The 17,019-nt window shown below is 34.5% G+C and overlaps 1 protein-coding gene across 1 annotated transcript in view; it reads right to left on the bottom strand.

Moving 5' to 3' along the window:
• The window catches only part of LOC136041998 (kinesin-like protein KIF13A), a gene marked incomplete in the record, with an annotated part of 206,048 nt that overhangs the window by 150,164 nt on the left and 38,865 nt on the right, over nt 1-17,019 (bottom strand).

Below are 17,019 nucleotides of genomic sequence, written 5' to 3'. Positions count from 1 at the left end.
TCGCCACCACTAAGACTCGAGTCCAAACGACGGAACATTTTTATAGTTAGAAAGTTGGGGGAGGGATGACCGGATGGAGAATACGCAGGCTTAGCAATTATATATGCTAAAATCTTTCACTCATTGTGATTACAAAAAAGTACAAAATATCTTTAAAATACTGAATTTGACGGAAATAGACGCGTTTACACTTATGCAACCTTTCTATATTATAATGATGAAGGAGATGCTGAGGGGCTAGGAAGCATGGACCCTTCTTTGGGTACTTCAATTATACAGATAAAAAGTGTACAAACGACAGAATCTTTCGATTTATATCCCAGATCATAATCAAAATATGGGCTCAACGTGTTTTGAATTGACACAATCCGATCATTTAGGGCGTCTCCCTAAATGAGTTTTAATTTTGGACAGCCTAATTTTGAGTTTTACTTTTGAAAAACCAAAATCACTGCGTAATTTAGGTATTTCAGAGGGTGTGTGGAACGGAGTATGCCTGGTAGCACCCCTAGTACCAATTAAAAGTGGGAAATTTTGATAATCATGGGAAAAAAACCTCCGAAAGATATAAAAACAAAATCAACACCAATACACGTAAACTTATAAAATCCAAATATGACTATTCGTTTTTAAATTTAACTTGGTACAACTAGACGGTTTATGGTACCAGTAATTTCTGGATAAAGTCCCACTGGTCCCATTATCTTAAGTTTCTTTGTCTATATCTCCTTTTCAGCTACTAAGAGTGGACGTGTCCCGTTACCAGAAAAGATGCAAAACTCTTGTTTTTTCAGTGTTAAAAGGAAAACTTAATTCGATCTTTCTTCTTTTGTTTTTGTAAATATTTTCTCCACTTGGACCCATGACCAGCGTATTTCAAGAAGATATGTTGTCTTTGATATTCCGTCGATAATATACCACAACTTTTATAGGACTTTTATTCTCCTGGGAGGCGATCGATGATCTTAGCTTTGATTTTACTTACTTCTTTTTTGAGCAGCGCAAAAATTACGAGTTTCTTCATTCCATTGTAAGTTTGATTTGTCTTCCAACCGCATATTTCGGTGTGGATTATTCTCAAGGCAAATCAGACAATAAACCAAGTTAAATCAAAATTTGTATCTGCCACCCATATTTGTCTGAAGAAAAAAAGACGAAAATAGGTGAAAAAGAGAAACGGCAAAAATTGGATCTTCCCCTCTTTTTATTAAAGGCAGTGACGTTATTTTTAAAAATCCTGGGAGGCGGCAAGTTGGAGCTAATTTTCCCAGATCAAGTGAAGATGTCAGTGAAAACTGAAAAATGAACCATATAGTACCATAGAGGCAAAGATACACTAAAGAAAACTGGCCCATTTCCGTGGATGTTTGAACTATGCAGACTTAACTTAATTTTGACAAGATTTTTCGAGAAACTAAATTTCAGCTGATGGGCAAACTGGAGCGTGGGGGGGGGGGCAAACTGGGGTATTAGGGGCATTTTCCCCTTCCCCCAGCCGCATATAAATTGCATCCCCAATTAAAAGTGTTCAGCTACTTTTTCATTGTAATAAAGAAGGGCAAATTATAGGCCTACATATTAAGAAGATTAACAAAATTTAAAAGGCAAAAAGATAAACCGAGTTCCCGTTTATTGCTTAGATGCATCATCGACTTTAATCAAGCAGATGAAAAACTAAAGATTAGTTTTTGTGAGTATGGTACTTCACAAAAACTAATCTTTCAAGACTGCCCCCTTTTCCCCATATCCACATTAACTTATCAGAGACCACAATTACCAAAGATTAATTATCTCATTCTGATTCCTCCCTTTAGAGCTAAATAATAAAAGTGAGTTATTTATTGCATACTCCTTGGAATGAATTGAAGAAGTTATTCCGATTCCGACAAAGGAAACAGAGCACCCTCAGACTAGCTCCGGATGTTTTAACATATTGCCTCATAAGAATGCGACCGATAACAAACATGATTTGTGTACGGTTTTTAAAAGGTAACCTATTTATATTAGATAAGGTGCCTATGCATCTTTATATATTCCATTCTAAAGCACGGATTTTTCCTTTTTTTAAGAAGTATGCCAAAGTAGGTCATTTCGAGATTTACTTCGGGTGATACTTAGAACATGATGTCCAAGAAAAAGACCAAAATTAATTTCTTGAAATACGTGAAAATACACTAAATGATGCTGAGGAATTGTTAAAATGATTGTTAAAATGATTGTAAATTGTTAAATGATGCTGAGCGTTGTTAAAATTCAAAAAATTGACCCTGCTAATTGTTCATTCCTTGAACTAGCACTAGTTTTTTGTTGTTGTTTTTTTTACAAAAAGTGCGTCTTCTTTATAAGGCCATGTTTTTACATGTGTCCGTGTATTCATCTTTTAAATATTCAAGCTTACCCTCCTTTTTGAATCATTTTCTACTTCCCCTATCAGGCAAACATAAAAAAAAACGGTGTTTAGTAATATAATATTTGACCATGCAATAAAAAAAACGAATATTTCAAATTGAACAATCGTTTTTAAAACATTTTTCCAGGTACTTTTTTTTAAGAAGAGCAAATAGTGATATTAGATTAGAACCTAAAACTAACAGACAAAAAACAAAACTTAAAACGAACAAAAGCTGAACTGAGGAATTAAATTTAATATAAAACGAACAGATGCTACTATGAATCAACATATGAAGTGCAAGCGAAATATATTAGGATTAAAAATCTAGTCAAAATTAAAACAAACAGAAATTACCACAAATTATTTGAACATGTGAAGACTAGATTTTCATGTGCGCTAACTCACGCAATTGATCAGGACTTGATCAGAACCTTGTTTTTGTATTATCATCAAAAGTTCAAAACTTTTCATCTTCGCACCACGCCACCAAAGCCAGTAGCTTGAATTTAAATTAATTTTAAACCGGGTCGTCATTTTATATTGGGTCACAAAACTTAGCTAGTTTTTACCCTGAGTGTGGACTAAGCTCCTTTTTACATCAAACCAATACTGGACACGCTTTTTGGCCAGATCACAGGACTTGATTCGGCTTTGCACTGTGTCACTGTGTCCGTGATAAGAGTACCCAGTGTGACTAATAGTCAAAGATAATTTGTCTGATTAGCCTATACAGATACATTTAAAACATTATCTAAAAAAAAAGAACTAGAAACAAATACCGAGGGGGTGTCATTGGCCTATGTCTGAAATTTCAAATCTTTCCTAAAATTCCCAGAAGTTTCCATATAGAACTCAGCAGGACGTGATCTGAGCTTGTTTTTGCATCGAGTTATACTTGGTCTGTTTTTCCACCTAGTCAGGATGTACTTGGTTTGGCACCGACCATGGACTTGGTGTATTTGGCGAACAGGCTCGTTTTTGTCCCAAATCAGGACTTAGCTCCCTATAGCATAGTAACCTACTTAGCCTACTAATCAGTAGCCGACTTTGCTTGTTTTTGCATCGAACCTGGATTTATGTAGTCTTGTGCCGCGTTACTTAAATTTTATAGCTTAGACGTATGCTCCATTTTTTTTTTCATGGAAACAGGGCTTCACATATTTTTGCATTGAGTAAATTTGTAGATTTGACTTGGCTTTTATTGCACCAGGTCATTAACTTAGCTCGTCTTTACACCAAATGAGGCCCTAACTAGTTCTGTACCAAATAAGTACTCCGTTTTTACACCAATTCAGGACTTGTGTCGTTTTTTCATCCAGTCAATCTGCCAGCTTGTATTTGCCTTGTATTTGAATCACATAATAAAAATTCCACTCTATGTGCTTGCCTTATTTTTGCACTGAGTCAGTCCGTAAGTTGACTTAGCTGGTTTTGACACACTTAGCTTGTTATTGCACCGAATCAGAACTTAAGCCGTTTTCAAACCAAGGCAAAATCTAGCTCATTTTAAAACCGAGACCAGACTAGGCTCATTTTGATATCAAGACAGTCAGCAGTTTTGACTTACGATTGTTCTTGCACTTGGATTGAAAGTCTTGACATTATACTGATTTAAAAAAAAAAATTCAAAACGAATATCTTTCTACAAAAAGTTGGAAGCTGAGGAAGAGGGGATGGGGGGCTTCAGAAGGTTAGGGGCTTAATTTGCACCTTAAATCATACATGTTTAAATTCCTAGCAGTATTCAGGTTTTGACAAGATGCAACAACATGTTCACCTTTTCTACTGAATATACTCGTGAAAGGCCATTTGCATTAGAGCCCTTCCTCCTTAGGCAAAGTGAATAACACCCCCTTGAAGGCATGTTTTTTTTTGGTTAGTGAAATGACTTTTTGAATCAAAATTTTGATCCCATGCTATTACGATAACGGGAGCTCCTGAGGGTAATTAAATTTTTTTTAAATGTTTTTTTTTCAACTGAATGAAAGGAGCAACGTTAAAACCTAAAATGAACAAAAATTATTAGGTATATGAAGGGAGTCACCGCCTCGTCAATACATCGCTCTTTTCGCCAGAGTTTGTTTTAGTACTTCTGTTCGTTTTAAGTTTTAACGTTGCTCCTTTGATAAGTTTAACGTTAATTATTCAAAATATAATTTTTTATTGTTTTTTTAATAATGCTTTGAAATCCGGGTCTTGCTCTATAAAAAATTCTCTTTCCCTCCATAGAAAGATTCCTCCATGGAAAGATCTTCCCACGTACCCCCCCTTCACCAGAAAAATCCCCTCTGAAAACGTCTGTATACTTCCCAATAACAAATACTATATGTACACAACGGGCAAAGTTCATAACTTGTAGCCCTTCCCCTGGGGACTGTGGGGGGGGGGGGGTAAATCACCCTCAAAGACATAGTTATTAGATTTTTTAACTATGATGAAAAATGACTATCACAAAATTTTGATCGGGTGACTCTGGGGGAAAATGAGCGTTGGAGGGGGGTTAGCTGCCCTCCAATATTTTGGTCACTCAAAAGATACGTGAAATTTTGATTTCCAATCAAATGAGCCCTCTCCCGACTCTCTAAGACCACTGGTCCGATACGATCACCCCTGGGGAAAAACAAACAACAAAAACAAAAAATAAAACAATAGGACATCTTCTGATGTCCTTGTTTGTTTTGCTGATGATAGCACGCTCGGTACTTCGGGGAACTGTGAATCCGAGCTTCGATTAAACTTGGAATACTTGTTTGAGAGAGTAATTTCATGGCTTGATGCTAATTTTCTTACCCTAAATTATTCAAAATCCAATTTTTTGATATTTTCGCATGTTTCTCAGATTTATCCCAAGTTATCAGAAATTCATCAGCCAAATGGGATAATTCACAGATCTAAAGATCGATATGTTCGTTTTTTGGGCATTCTTGTTGATGAAAATTTGTCTTTCAAGCGTCACATTGATTTGATTAAAATGAAGATATGCAGGAGTCTCGGTATTTTAAGGAAACTCAAACATATTTTCCCTGGATCAATTTTGGAAATCCTTTTTCACTCCTTGATCCGATCTTACGTTTCCTACTGTCCAATAGTATGGATGTCAACCTTTCCTTCACTGTTAAAACCACTTTCTAAGGTTTATAATAAAGCTAGAAACCTCATTAAGGAAACTAACCGTTCAAGAGTTATCCCATTACTTGATCTCGAGTCACTGTATATTCTTTCGTGTGCATGTTTTACTTTTTCTCAGCTTCATGGTGACCTCCCCCGTCCCCTAAGTGTTCAGCCATCTTTCACCTCTGATCAGAATAATTATAATCTTCGCAATACCGAAAATCATATTCAAGTTCCTTTTACTCCTTGTGTAAGGTCAGACTTTAATCCTTTAATTGCGAGTTACATTGTATGGAATAAGTTGCCCGAATCAGCTCGAAGGTGCCACTCATTCGGTTTGTTCAAAAAAATTATTAAAAATTCATTGGCTTCTTAGAAATTTTTTATCTCTTTTTATATGTGTATATGCGTGTATGTATGCATATATATTTCCTGATTATTTCATTGGAGTCTATTTTATCTACAGATCTACTTAATTAATTTAGTCTGTTCAATCTATTAGTCTATTTAGTTTTGTTTTCTATAGTTTTTCATTTTATTTATACTTTCCTCTCTTCTCCTTTTTGCTCTTCTCTCTGTGAGTAAGTGATTATTTTTTTTCTTCTCTGAGTAAGTGGCTCGTTCATTTTCCCCTTTTTTACAGGCCAAAGAGCCTTTGGGGAAATAGTAAAATGTAATATTGTATGTGTGTTTCGTGATGAATAAATCTTATCTTATCTTATCTTATCTGCGACCTTTTTGCTGACAAAGAAAATGTAGAATTCCTCATTTTTGTACATAGAAGCTTGAAACCTTTACAGTAGGGTCCTCTAGTATGCTGAATCTGATGGTGCGATTTCCATTAAGATCACTTGATGTTTTGTGGGTGTCATCCCCCCTATTCAAAAATTGGACAAAATTTTCTCAGGCCCGTAACTTGTTATGCATACCATTAAATTTGAAGAATTTTAAATATTTTGAATTAAGTATCAAAATTCGATTCTTTTGATGTGTCTATTGTTTACCAAGGCTCTGTTTCTTAGAGTTTCGGTAACTATTGAGCCACACCGCTCCTTACTGACAGTTCGTTACCACAAATTGTTTGAAAAGAGCCCGAGAGGGTGCTGATTGGCCTGTTATTAGTATCAATTTTTAGAAAAGACACCTAAACTTATAACTTTCAATCAAAAGAGCATCCACAAAAGTTTCTATTACTCTGTGTCTTATAGTAAGTGACTTTATGGAAAAAAAATCAACACAGATATATAGGAATCCAAGGTCTGAAAAAAAACTACCTACTAAAAAAAGAATGAATACGAGACATATCGCTCTTTAACAAGTCATCACTACAGCGTTGACTCTGATATCATCAATGTTGTATTTTATTGCATTGAATTCATCCGTTTTACTACAAGTGCTTGAAACATTCAAGTCGATGAACGGAAACCAAAGAGCGACCCTTATCAATAATAAGCATAACTCTGAATAAACAGAGGTTTGAAAGACCTCTCCTCCTACAAAGTGTCTATGACCATCTGTTCCAAAGCAAATGACCTAAGGGGAAAACATAATACATGGGAGACGCGTCACTCTTTACTAAATGATCGCTACTATGCTGACTCTCATACCCCTATTGATGCACACTGGAAAATCTAATTTTTATTCTGATCCAAAAGATATGAATTCTGAGGTAAGTTCAAAAAATTAGTACCTTTATTTTAAAATCGTGTTAACAAGATAAGATTTAATAGCTCTTATCAAACTTGATAAGTAGCTTAACGGTTATCTCGAGGTTATCTCGAGGTTTTGAAACTGAAAGGATATTTACTATATACAGATTTTTATTTAAAATGTTTCGAAAGCCAATAGGTAAATGAAACACTTGAAATAACCATCTGGTTATATTCGCAAGAGAGCACATTTCAATGCCCAAACTGTCTAATTTTCCATGAGCCTTCAGATAAACATAAGAAAGGGCCTAGGGGGGATATGAGTTAATCTAGCATCTCCTTCAATTAGACTTAACCTCTGTAAGGGTGCTGCGGGGAGATCTCACCCTTTTTATTGCACAAAAACGTTTCTTATATTTATTTTATAGCTTCATTTAACTATACTGAATTGCCTCGTATTTCCTAAAAATTATATGAAGTGATATGTAAGTACACATCAGATATATGAAAGAGTGGCGAGAAACAGCATTTTAATACCATTTTTATACCCTCACCCTCATTGAACCTTCATATCAATATAGAATGAGTTTTGGGGAAGGAGGAGGAGGTAGAAATTGATATCTAATTCCTCTTGATTCCTGGGAATATTTTCGGTCTACACCTTTATAATAGGTACTGGGAGGTGGGGTAATAGTATGACTGTCACAGCTACCATCCTTTTTCTATGTCGCATAAATATTGAAATCACATGCCTACCGGCAAAGAGGGGAAAGGGCGAGGCAGGGCATCATGAGCCTTGCCAAGAGATTCTCGGGAGATGGGGAGTGACAAGTTCTCAGGGTTCGGACAGGTCGGTTCGTTTCAAATTATAGGCTCTGTCCTATTTTTATAGGATTTCCCGGGCCCAAATATAGGCCAAATAAAGGATTCGGAAGTCTTCGAGATCAGATCTGTGGTAGACGGCGTGGGATGCCTGATCACATAAATTACCAAGTTTCATCCCGATCCCTCCAATCTAAGCGTTTTCCATGATTTTAGGTCCCCCCAAATTCTCCCCAATGTCACCAGATCCGGTCGGGATTTAAAATAAGAGCTTTGAGACCCGATATCCTTCTAAATATCAAATTTTATTGAGATCCGATCACCCGTTCGTAAGTTAAAAATACCTCATTTTTTCTAGTTTTTCAGAATCAACCCCCCCCCCCAAACTACCCCAAAGAGAGCGGATCCGTTCTGGTTATGTCAATCATGTATCTAGGACTTGTTCTTATTTTTCCCACCAAGTTTCAGCCCAATCCCTCCACTCTAAGCGTTTTCCATGATTTTAGGTCACCCCAAACTCCCCCCAATGTCACCAGATCTGGTCGAGATTTAAAATAAGAGCTTTGAGACACGATATCCTTTTAAATGTCAAATTTCATTGAGATCCGATCACCCGTTCGTAAGTTAAAAATACCTATTTTTTCTAATTTTTCAGAATCACCCCCCCCCCAACTACCCCAAAGAGAGCGAATCCGTTCTGGTTATGTCAATCATGTATCTAGGACTTGTGCTTATTTTTCCCACCAAGTTTTAGCCCAATCCCTCCACTCTAAGTGTTTTCCAAGATTTTAGGTTTCCCACTCCAAACTCCCCCAATGTCACCAGATCCAGTCGGTATTTAAAATAACAGCTCTGAGACACGATATCCGCCCAAATATCAAATTTCATTAAGGTCTGATCAACCGTTCGTAAGTTAAAAATACTTCATTTTTCTATTTTTTCTGAATTAACGAACCCCAAACTCCCCCCCCCCCAGATGGTCAAATCGGGAAAACAACTATTTCTAATTTAATCTGATCCAGTTCCTGATACGCCTGCCAGATTTCATCGTCCTAGCTTACCTGGAAGTGCCTAAAGTAGCAAAATCAGGACCGACAGACAGACAGACCGACAGAATTTGCGATTAATATATGTCACTTGGTTAATACCGAGTGCCATAAAAACACTATGCTACAATGAGATTGACCAAACAGACGGACCCAAGGATGATGAAGCGATAAACGATAAAAAGCTGATTCCGACAATCTTTCATGCAGGAGGGCCAACTTTGCACTTATATCAGGGACATCAAACTTACGAATTATCTTACCATTGCTATACCAAGGGGGGATATAAAGTAAAAATTTACAATATCTGAAATAAAAAGTCCGAATCTGATTAACATCATTTTTCTTTAGAAGGGGATAAAGACCCAGTGCACCATATAGCCTACCCAGTGCACGTCTATTATACTTCCCTCGATTAGCAATTATCTTAGAATAGCCCATTTGAATAACTGGGCCGTATTCACATCAGCCAGCCAGTGTTCAGCCAGGAAACACATAAGTCGCAAGAACTCCAGTCTCATTAAGCAGAGACTGTTAGCCTATTTACTGATCTTTGCTCATTTCGGACAGGCCCAACATGACAAAAAACAAAACATAGGCTACTAAGTCAACACAACAGCATAGCCCAGGCAGAAGCAGCTTACTAAGCCCAACACAAAGCATTAGTTAAGTTCAAAAGTTCAACAGTTGTAATTAATTATCAATCTACACCAAAAGACAGAAAATTGCAAATCATGAGCAATGTTCACCAATGCCCCTCCCAAAACGTTTTGTCCTCCCCCCCCTTTTTACTTAATTTGTTTAACTTTAATTTTTTATTTACTTTTTTAACTTTAATTTTTCCAACTTTTTTTCATATCTTAAATGACATAAAATATCCTTAAAACCAAAAAAAAAATCACTTGTGATATTTTCGAGATACGAAATGAAGATGGCATAGATATATTAGATGTGATTTTTCCTATTAGAAAATAATGTTTGAAGTGACATTTAAGAACCCAAGTTTCTTAAATGATCAAATATTTCTAACAAATCGGATGTACCTTAACAGTGTACGTATTCTTATTTGTCAAAACTAAACCCCTAGTTTCTTATATGATCAAATATTTTTAATAAATCAGATGTATCTTAACCATGTATGTTCTTATTTGTCAAAATTAAAACCCAAGTTTCTTAAATGATCAAATATTTGTAATAAATCAGATGTATCGTAGCAGCGTGTATTCTTATTTGTCAAAACAAAACCCAAGTTTCTTAAATGATCAAATATTTTTAATAAATCAGATGTATCTTAACCATCTGTGCTCTTATTTGTATAAACTAAGACCCGAGTTTCTTAAATGGGCAAGTATTTTAATAAATGAGATGTATTTAAACCGTGTGCATTCCTTTTTATGAAAACTAAAATCCAAATTTCTTAAATGATCAAAGATATTTAATAAATTAGATGTATCTTAACAGTGTGTTCTTATTTGTCAAAACTAAAACCCAAGCTTCTTAAATGCTCAAATATTATTTTTATAAACAAGACGTATATTAACAGTGTGTGTGCTTATTTGTCAGAACTAAAACCAACGTTTCTTAAAGGATCAAATATATTTAATAAATCAGATGTATCTTAACCGTGCGTGTTCTTATTTGTCAAAACTAAAACCAAAGTTTCTTAGACGATCAAATATTTTTAATAAATCAGATGCATCTTAACCATGTGTGATCTTATTTGTCGAAACTAAAACCCGAATTTCTTAAATGATCAACTATATTTCATAAATCAGATGTATCTAAACAGTGTGTGTTTTTATTTGTCAAAACTAAAACCCAAGTTTCTAAAATAATCAAATATTGTTTTATAAATCAGATGAGTCTTAACCGTGTGTGTTCCTATTTGTTAAAACTAAAACCCAAGTTTCTTAAATGATCAAATATTTCTAATAAATCAGATTATTTTAGGCGTGTGCATTAGTTTTTCTGAAAATCAAATCCCAAGTATCTTCAATGATAAATTTTTTTAATCAGATATATCTTATTCATGTTTATTCTTATTTGTCAAAACTAAAACCCAAGTTTCTTAAATGCTCAAAGATCTTTTTATAAATCAGAAGTATCTTAAACATGTGCGTTCTTGATGCATCTTAACCGTATCTGATCTTATTTGTCAAAACTAAAACCCAAGTTTCTTAAATGACCAAATATTCTTAATAAATCAGATGTATCTTGACCGTGTGTATTCTTATTTGTCAAAACTAAAACCCAAAGTTCTTAAATGATCCAATATTTTTAATAAGTCAGATGTATCTTAACCGTATGGGTTCTTATTTGTAAAAAACTATAACCCAAGCTTCTTAAATGTTCAGATATTTTTATAGATCAGATGCATCTTAACCGTGTGTGTTCTTATTTGTCAAAACTAAAACCGGAACTTCTTAAATGATTAAATACTTTTTGTAAATCAAACGAATCTTAACCATGTGCGATCTCACTTGTTAAAACTAAAAACCCAGTTTCTTAAATGATCAAGTATTTCTTTATAAATCGGATGTATCTTAACCCTGTGTATTCTTATTTATCAAAACTAAAACCCAAGTTTCTCAAATGTTCAAATATTTTTTTTATAAATCAGAGGAATCTTAACCGTGTGTGTTCTTATTTCCGAAAAATTACGAAAAAAGGGCTTTAATTTCAACGAAGCAGTGAACAAAAAATAAAAACAAAACAACGCTTTAATCAAAAAAAAAAGTATTCTGAATATTTCGGCCCCAAGTCCGGGAGCCTTGCTCAACGGGAAAAAAACAACGAAAAGAACAAAAAAAACAAAAAAGTTGTTTTAAAAAAAATAACACACAAAAAAAACGACAACTAAACACACTAAAAGAGGGAAAAAAATCCGAACAGCTCAAATTATAAAGAAACTTCCCGCACTGATGTTACAACATAAGAACAAAACCAAAGCGAATGTCTATAGGGAAACCATGGGTCACTCTCCTCTCAACATTCGGCAATGGGAATCTATAAACTGTATTTACTTGAACAAACAAAAAAAGTCACCAAACCCTCGGTTCATCTCATTGCTCCTTTCTTTCTGCTCCTTTCGACAATTATGTAAATAACTACTGGTTGAAAACTTTACCTGCTCCTTAATTAAACAATTATAAATTAAGTTTATTCTAAAATCCTCTTCATCTCTATACATACTAATACCCCCATAGATAATCTGTTCAATTTCTATAATTTCTCTGAAACTTTGCAGAAGCCCTACAGATCTATCTACAATTTTTGTTTGATCGAATAAAATATTGTGATGAGGAAAGTAAAAGATGTGTCCTGAAACAGCTAACTGAACGTTTGATTCAAGCGTTTCCCGTTTTTGATTGTGTTTTAGCGAGGAATCCATGGCATTTTTGTGTTGCTGTACTCTATTTTCTAAATTCTGCTGTGTTCTTCCTATATAAAATTTACCACAAGAGCGTGGAATTTTGTATACTCCCCTTTGTATCTTTCTTGGAACCTTGTCTTTTCTATTATTTAGCAAAAAGTTTATAATTTGTCCTGACTAAAGTACTGTTCTTATATTATGTTTACTTAGTTCTCTTCTTAATTTCTCTGACAACAATGGGATACAAAGCGAAGTTATGTAATTTGTTTGTTGAGTTGACCCATCTTCTAATAATACAGATTTCATTAACATTTTTTCTCTTCTTCAATTATTTGAGAAATCATATTTTCGGGATATCCATTACCTATTAGAATATCCTTAATAAGAAATATTTCACTACTCATGTATTCTGGTGATGCTAATTTTAATACCTATCAACTCTATAAAAATAATTACATTCTTTTTTCCTTGGATTGGGTGATTTGATGCGCAAGACAAAAAACGGCTGTTGTTAGTCAATTTACGGTAAATTGAAAAAGCTCTTTCATGATTATTTCTATGGATCCAAATATCCAAAAACGGTAACTTATTCTCAGTTTCTTTTTCAATTGTAAAAACTGTCCCAAATTGTTTAAATGTTTCAAAGCTTCAATTCGTGATTCCCCATAATTCCAGACAACCAAAACGTCATCCATATATTTGCCCCATAATTTAGGTTTAAAAAACATGTTTCTATACCTAAAGTTTCGACATACTCTACATAAATATGTGCTAACAGCGGACTTAAGGGCCTCCCATTGCCAATCCCCTAATTTGATGGTAAAAATTATCTTTAAACCTGACATAATTAGTATACCTGCTAGTTATTTTAACTAACTTTAATATAGTTTCAATTCCAATTCCTGCAGGTAATTCTTCTATGTTATTTTAGGTTCATTAAGCTATTTGGATAAAATACTAAAAGATTTATCAAAAGGTATATACGTATATATTGATTTTATATCAAAACTAAATACCCTAGATTCATTTGATGTTTCAATACTTATAAGTTTATCTTTTAAGAATTCTGAGTTTTTATATACGAATTTTGGATATATAATAAAGGTTTAAGTGTCTTTGCTGCTCATTTTCGATTTTTTTTTTTCCATTGATGAATTACTTGTTGATACTATACGTCTTAGAAGAATACCTATTTTATGAATTTTTGGCAAACCACATATTCTTGGGCAGACTGATTCCCTCAGAAAGAACTTGTAATACATATTTTACCATTTAATACATTGTTACCATCAAACTAGCAATAGGATTAGCAATGACCGGGCCCTTAAATCCGCTGTTAGAAAATATTTATGTAGAGTATGCAAAAACTTTAGCTATAGAAACATAATTTTTAAAACCTAAATTTGGGGCAGATATATGGATGACGTTTTTCGGAATTATGGGGAATCACAAATTGAAGGTTTTCTGGAACATTGAAATGATTTGGAAGGGAAATTAGTTCTTACCATTGAAAAAGAAACAGAGAATAAGTTACCGTTTCTGGATATTTGGATCCATGAAAATAATAATGAACTAGCTTTTTCAATTTACCGTAAACCGACTAACAACAACCGTTATTTGTCTTTCCCATCAAATCATACTATCGAAATAAAAAGGGGTGTAGTTATTTCTTTAGTTGATAGGGTACTAAAATTAGCATGACCAGAATACATGAGTAGTGAACTTTTTTTTATTAAGGATATTCTAATAGGTAATAAATACCCCGAAAATATAATTTCTTAAATAATTGAAAAAAGAAAAGAAAGTTCATGGAACCTATAATGTTAGAAGAAGATGGGTCAACTCAGCAAACAATTTACATAACTTTGCTTTATATCCCAATGTTGCCACAGAAATTAAGAAGAGAAAAAAAAACATAATATAAAAACAGCATTTAAATCAGGACAAGGTGTAAGCTCTTTCCTAAATAATGAAAAAGACAAGGTTCCAAGAAAGATACAAAGAGGAGTATACGAAATTCCATGCTTTTTTGGTAAATTTTATGTAAGAAGAGCACAGCAAAATTTTAGAAAAAAAAGGCAACAGTAACATAAAAATGCCCTAGATTGCTCGCTAAAACATAATCAAAAACAGGAAACGTTTAAATCAGCTGTTGCAGAGCACATTTCAGCAGAACACAAGTTTCAGAGAATTATAGAAATAAAAAAAATAACTATGGGGGTATTAGTATTAATAGAGGTGAAGGGGATTTTAGGATGGACTCAATTCATAATAGTTTAATTAAGGAGCAAGTAAAATCGTCAACCAGTTGTGATTTATATAATTGTCCTGGAACAAGTGATAACCTTGCCAACAAGTCAGAATGAGTTCAAAGCTGGAAAAAGTCAAAAGACTGCAGCTAAACTAGCAAACAAACAAAAAATAACTTAATTTATAATTCATGAATTTGTTTATTAACCTTTGAGATTTACTTTCGGGTGATGGACCTAGGGTTTGGTGACCTTTTTTTGTTTGTTCAAGTAAATATAGTCTTCTCTTTTAATAGATTCTCATTTATACACTGAATGTTGAGAGGAGAGTCACCCATGGTTTCACTACAGACATTGGCTTTGGTTTTGTTCTTATGTTGTAACATCAGAGCTAGAAGTTTGTTTATAATGTGAGTTGTTCTTATTTATTTTTTTTCTTTTCGTGTGTTTAGTTGTCATTTTTGTGTGTGTATTTTTTCAAGAACAACTTTTTCGTTCTTTTCGTTGAAAAAGGCTCCCTGGCGTGCGGAATATTCAGAATATCCTCCCTGAACATTCAGAATATTTTTTTTATTATTAAAGTTTCGTTTTGTTTTTATTTTTGTTCACTGCTTTGTTGAAATTAAAGTCCTTTTTTGCATATTTTTCGTAAATGGAAAAACAGTATGGTCAAAGAGATTATTTACGTCTAGCCTATGGGTGGCAAAAGACCAATCCAATTGTATTATTTTTGAATTTAGCGAAAACACATGCCAATATAATTACGCAACAAAAGTTTTTAGAAGATTGTAAAGTAAATAAAATAATCCCAAAATCATTTTGTTTCAAGTAACATTTAAATACATATACGCTAATCACACTAGAAATTAAATTTCTCAAGCAAGTAGGCGGTAGGTTCATTCAAGCAAGTAGGGGGGTTCATTCAAGCAAGTAGGGGGTAGTTCCAAATTACAGTTAAATTGACATTTAAAAAATGTTGAATATGTGCAACGGTTGCTCGGCCCCATTATGAAAACATTTCCTTAGAACGATAAATATAAAAATATAGCTATCCAAAAAGGAGCATTTTTCATGGTTCCAAAGGCGCTGCCATCTAGTTTTATAAACCTTTTCCCTTTTTGATTCTGTTGAGTTGTTATTTCATTGTCAGTTTTTTGGGACTAAGGTAGAGGGATGGTAGCACATGTGCCTCCAAACCTTAATGTTGATTTCTAAGGGATTTGAGGGTTCAACTTTGCTCCTTTCTTACTAATGATATTAGAAAGTCATCCCGTATCAAGAAAATCGATTTTTTAACTAAGAGATTTACAATTTTCTCTTTAACATTGGTCGATACTGCTTGAAGAGCTGATGAATATATGTTGAAAGTTTTTGTGGACGAAAGCTTGTCCACAGGATATATCATCTTAAAAATTTCTTTCTTGTGGCTATCATAAAAGTTGTATAATGAATCTGCTCAAAAGCGAGCTAAGGCCTGATGCCTGGGTTTATCACCCCTTTACTTCCCCCTGCTCTCTTTCCTTCCTACCTGTTTAGAAAAATCGTATTTTTAGAAAAATGGCAACCTTACTGAACCAAAATCACGCAGAAATTTTCAATTTATATGATTGACGAGGCGAAGTGGACCAGTGGCACCTCCCTCCCGTACCTTCATCCTACTGATGTAGATAAGAAAAAATATTACTAGTTGTTCGAAGCAGAATCTTGCAAAGATTTTCCATCCGTATTAATGGAACACCAAAGTCTCTCCCCTAACAGCAGGCCTCCTCCCACGCCTCATCACAGACTTTTAGTAAACAGTTAGTCATGCTGAATCTATCTTGAACCGAAATGCTTCAAGGATTTCAACTAGAGTCATTAAGAGGCATAAAACGGGCCCTTCTCCCCTCCAAAACCTTTTCTGATTTCTCAAAACCGTGACCTGTTCTCAATAGAAAGGAGGGCATTTTTAACCTTGCCTAAAGCCAAATCACGCAATATTTCTCAATCTATGTTGTAGGAGGTTCGCGGGTTCGAATCCCGGTACACCCAATTGTTCAGTTTCAAACGGGGGTCAGTGGCATTACTCTATAAGCTTAGCCAGAGTCGACCCAGCACTAAATGGGTACCTGGAGAAATCTGGGGAAGGTAAACAGGAAGGATGTGTGAAAGCACAGGATGGTTGGCCCCCAACAACCCCCTTTGCACTTCCTGGCTGAAGGGCCAAGAAACGAAGATCAGCACCGCCGGTAGGGACTGTAAAGTCTAATGCCGTATCCTTTACCTTTTTTTTATGTTGTAGGAGCCATAAAGTGGGCTCTTGGACCCTCTCATCACCAGCTCCGTAATAGACATATTGGTACGCTACACTATGTTTTAACCTAAGTTACTCAAGTAC

Source organism: Artemia franciscana, unplaced genomic scaffold, assembly GCF_032884065.1.
Source record: "Artemia franciscana unplaced genomic scaffold, ASM3288406v1 PGA_scaffold_55, whole genome shotgun sequence".
Taxonomy (NCBI): Eukaryota; Metazoa; Arthropoda; class Branchiopoda; order Anostraca; family Artemiidae; genus Artemia; species Artemia franciscana.
Note: the sequence above shows the minus strand (reverse complement) of the source record. Positions and strands in the feature narration are given on the sequence as shown.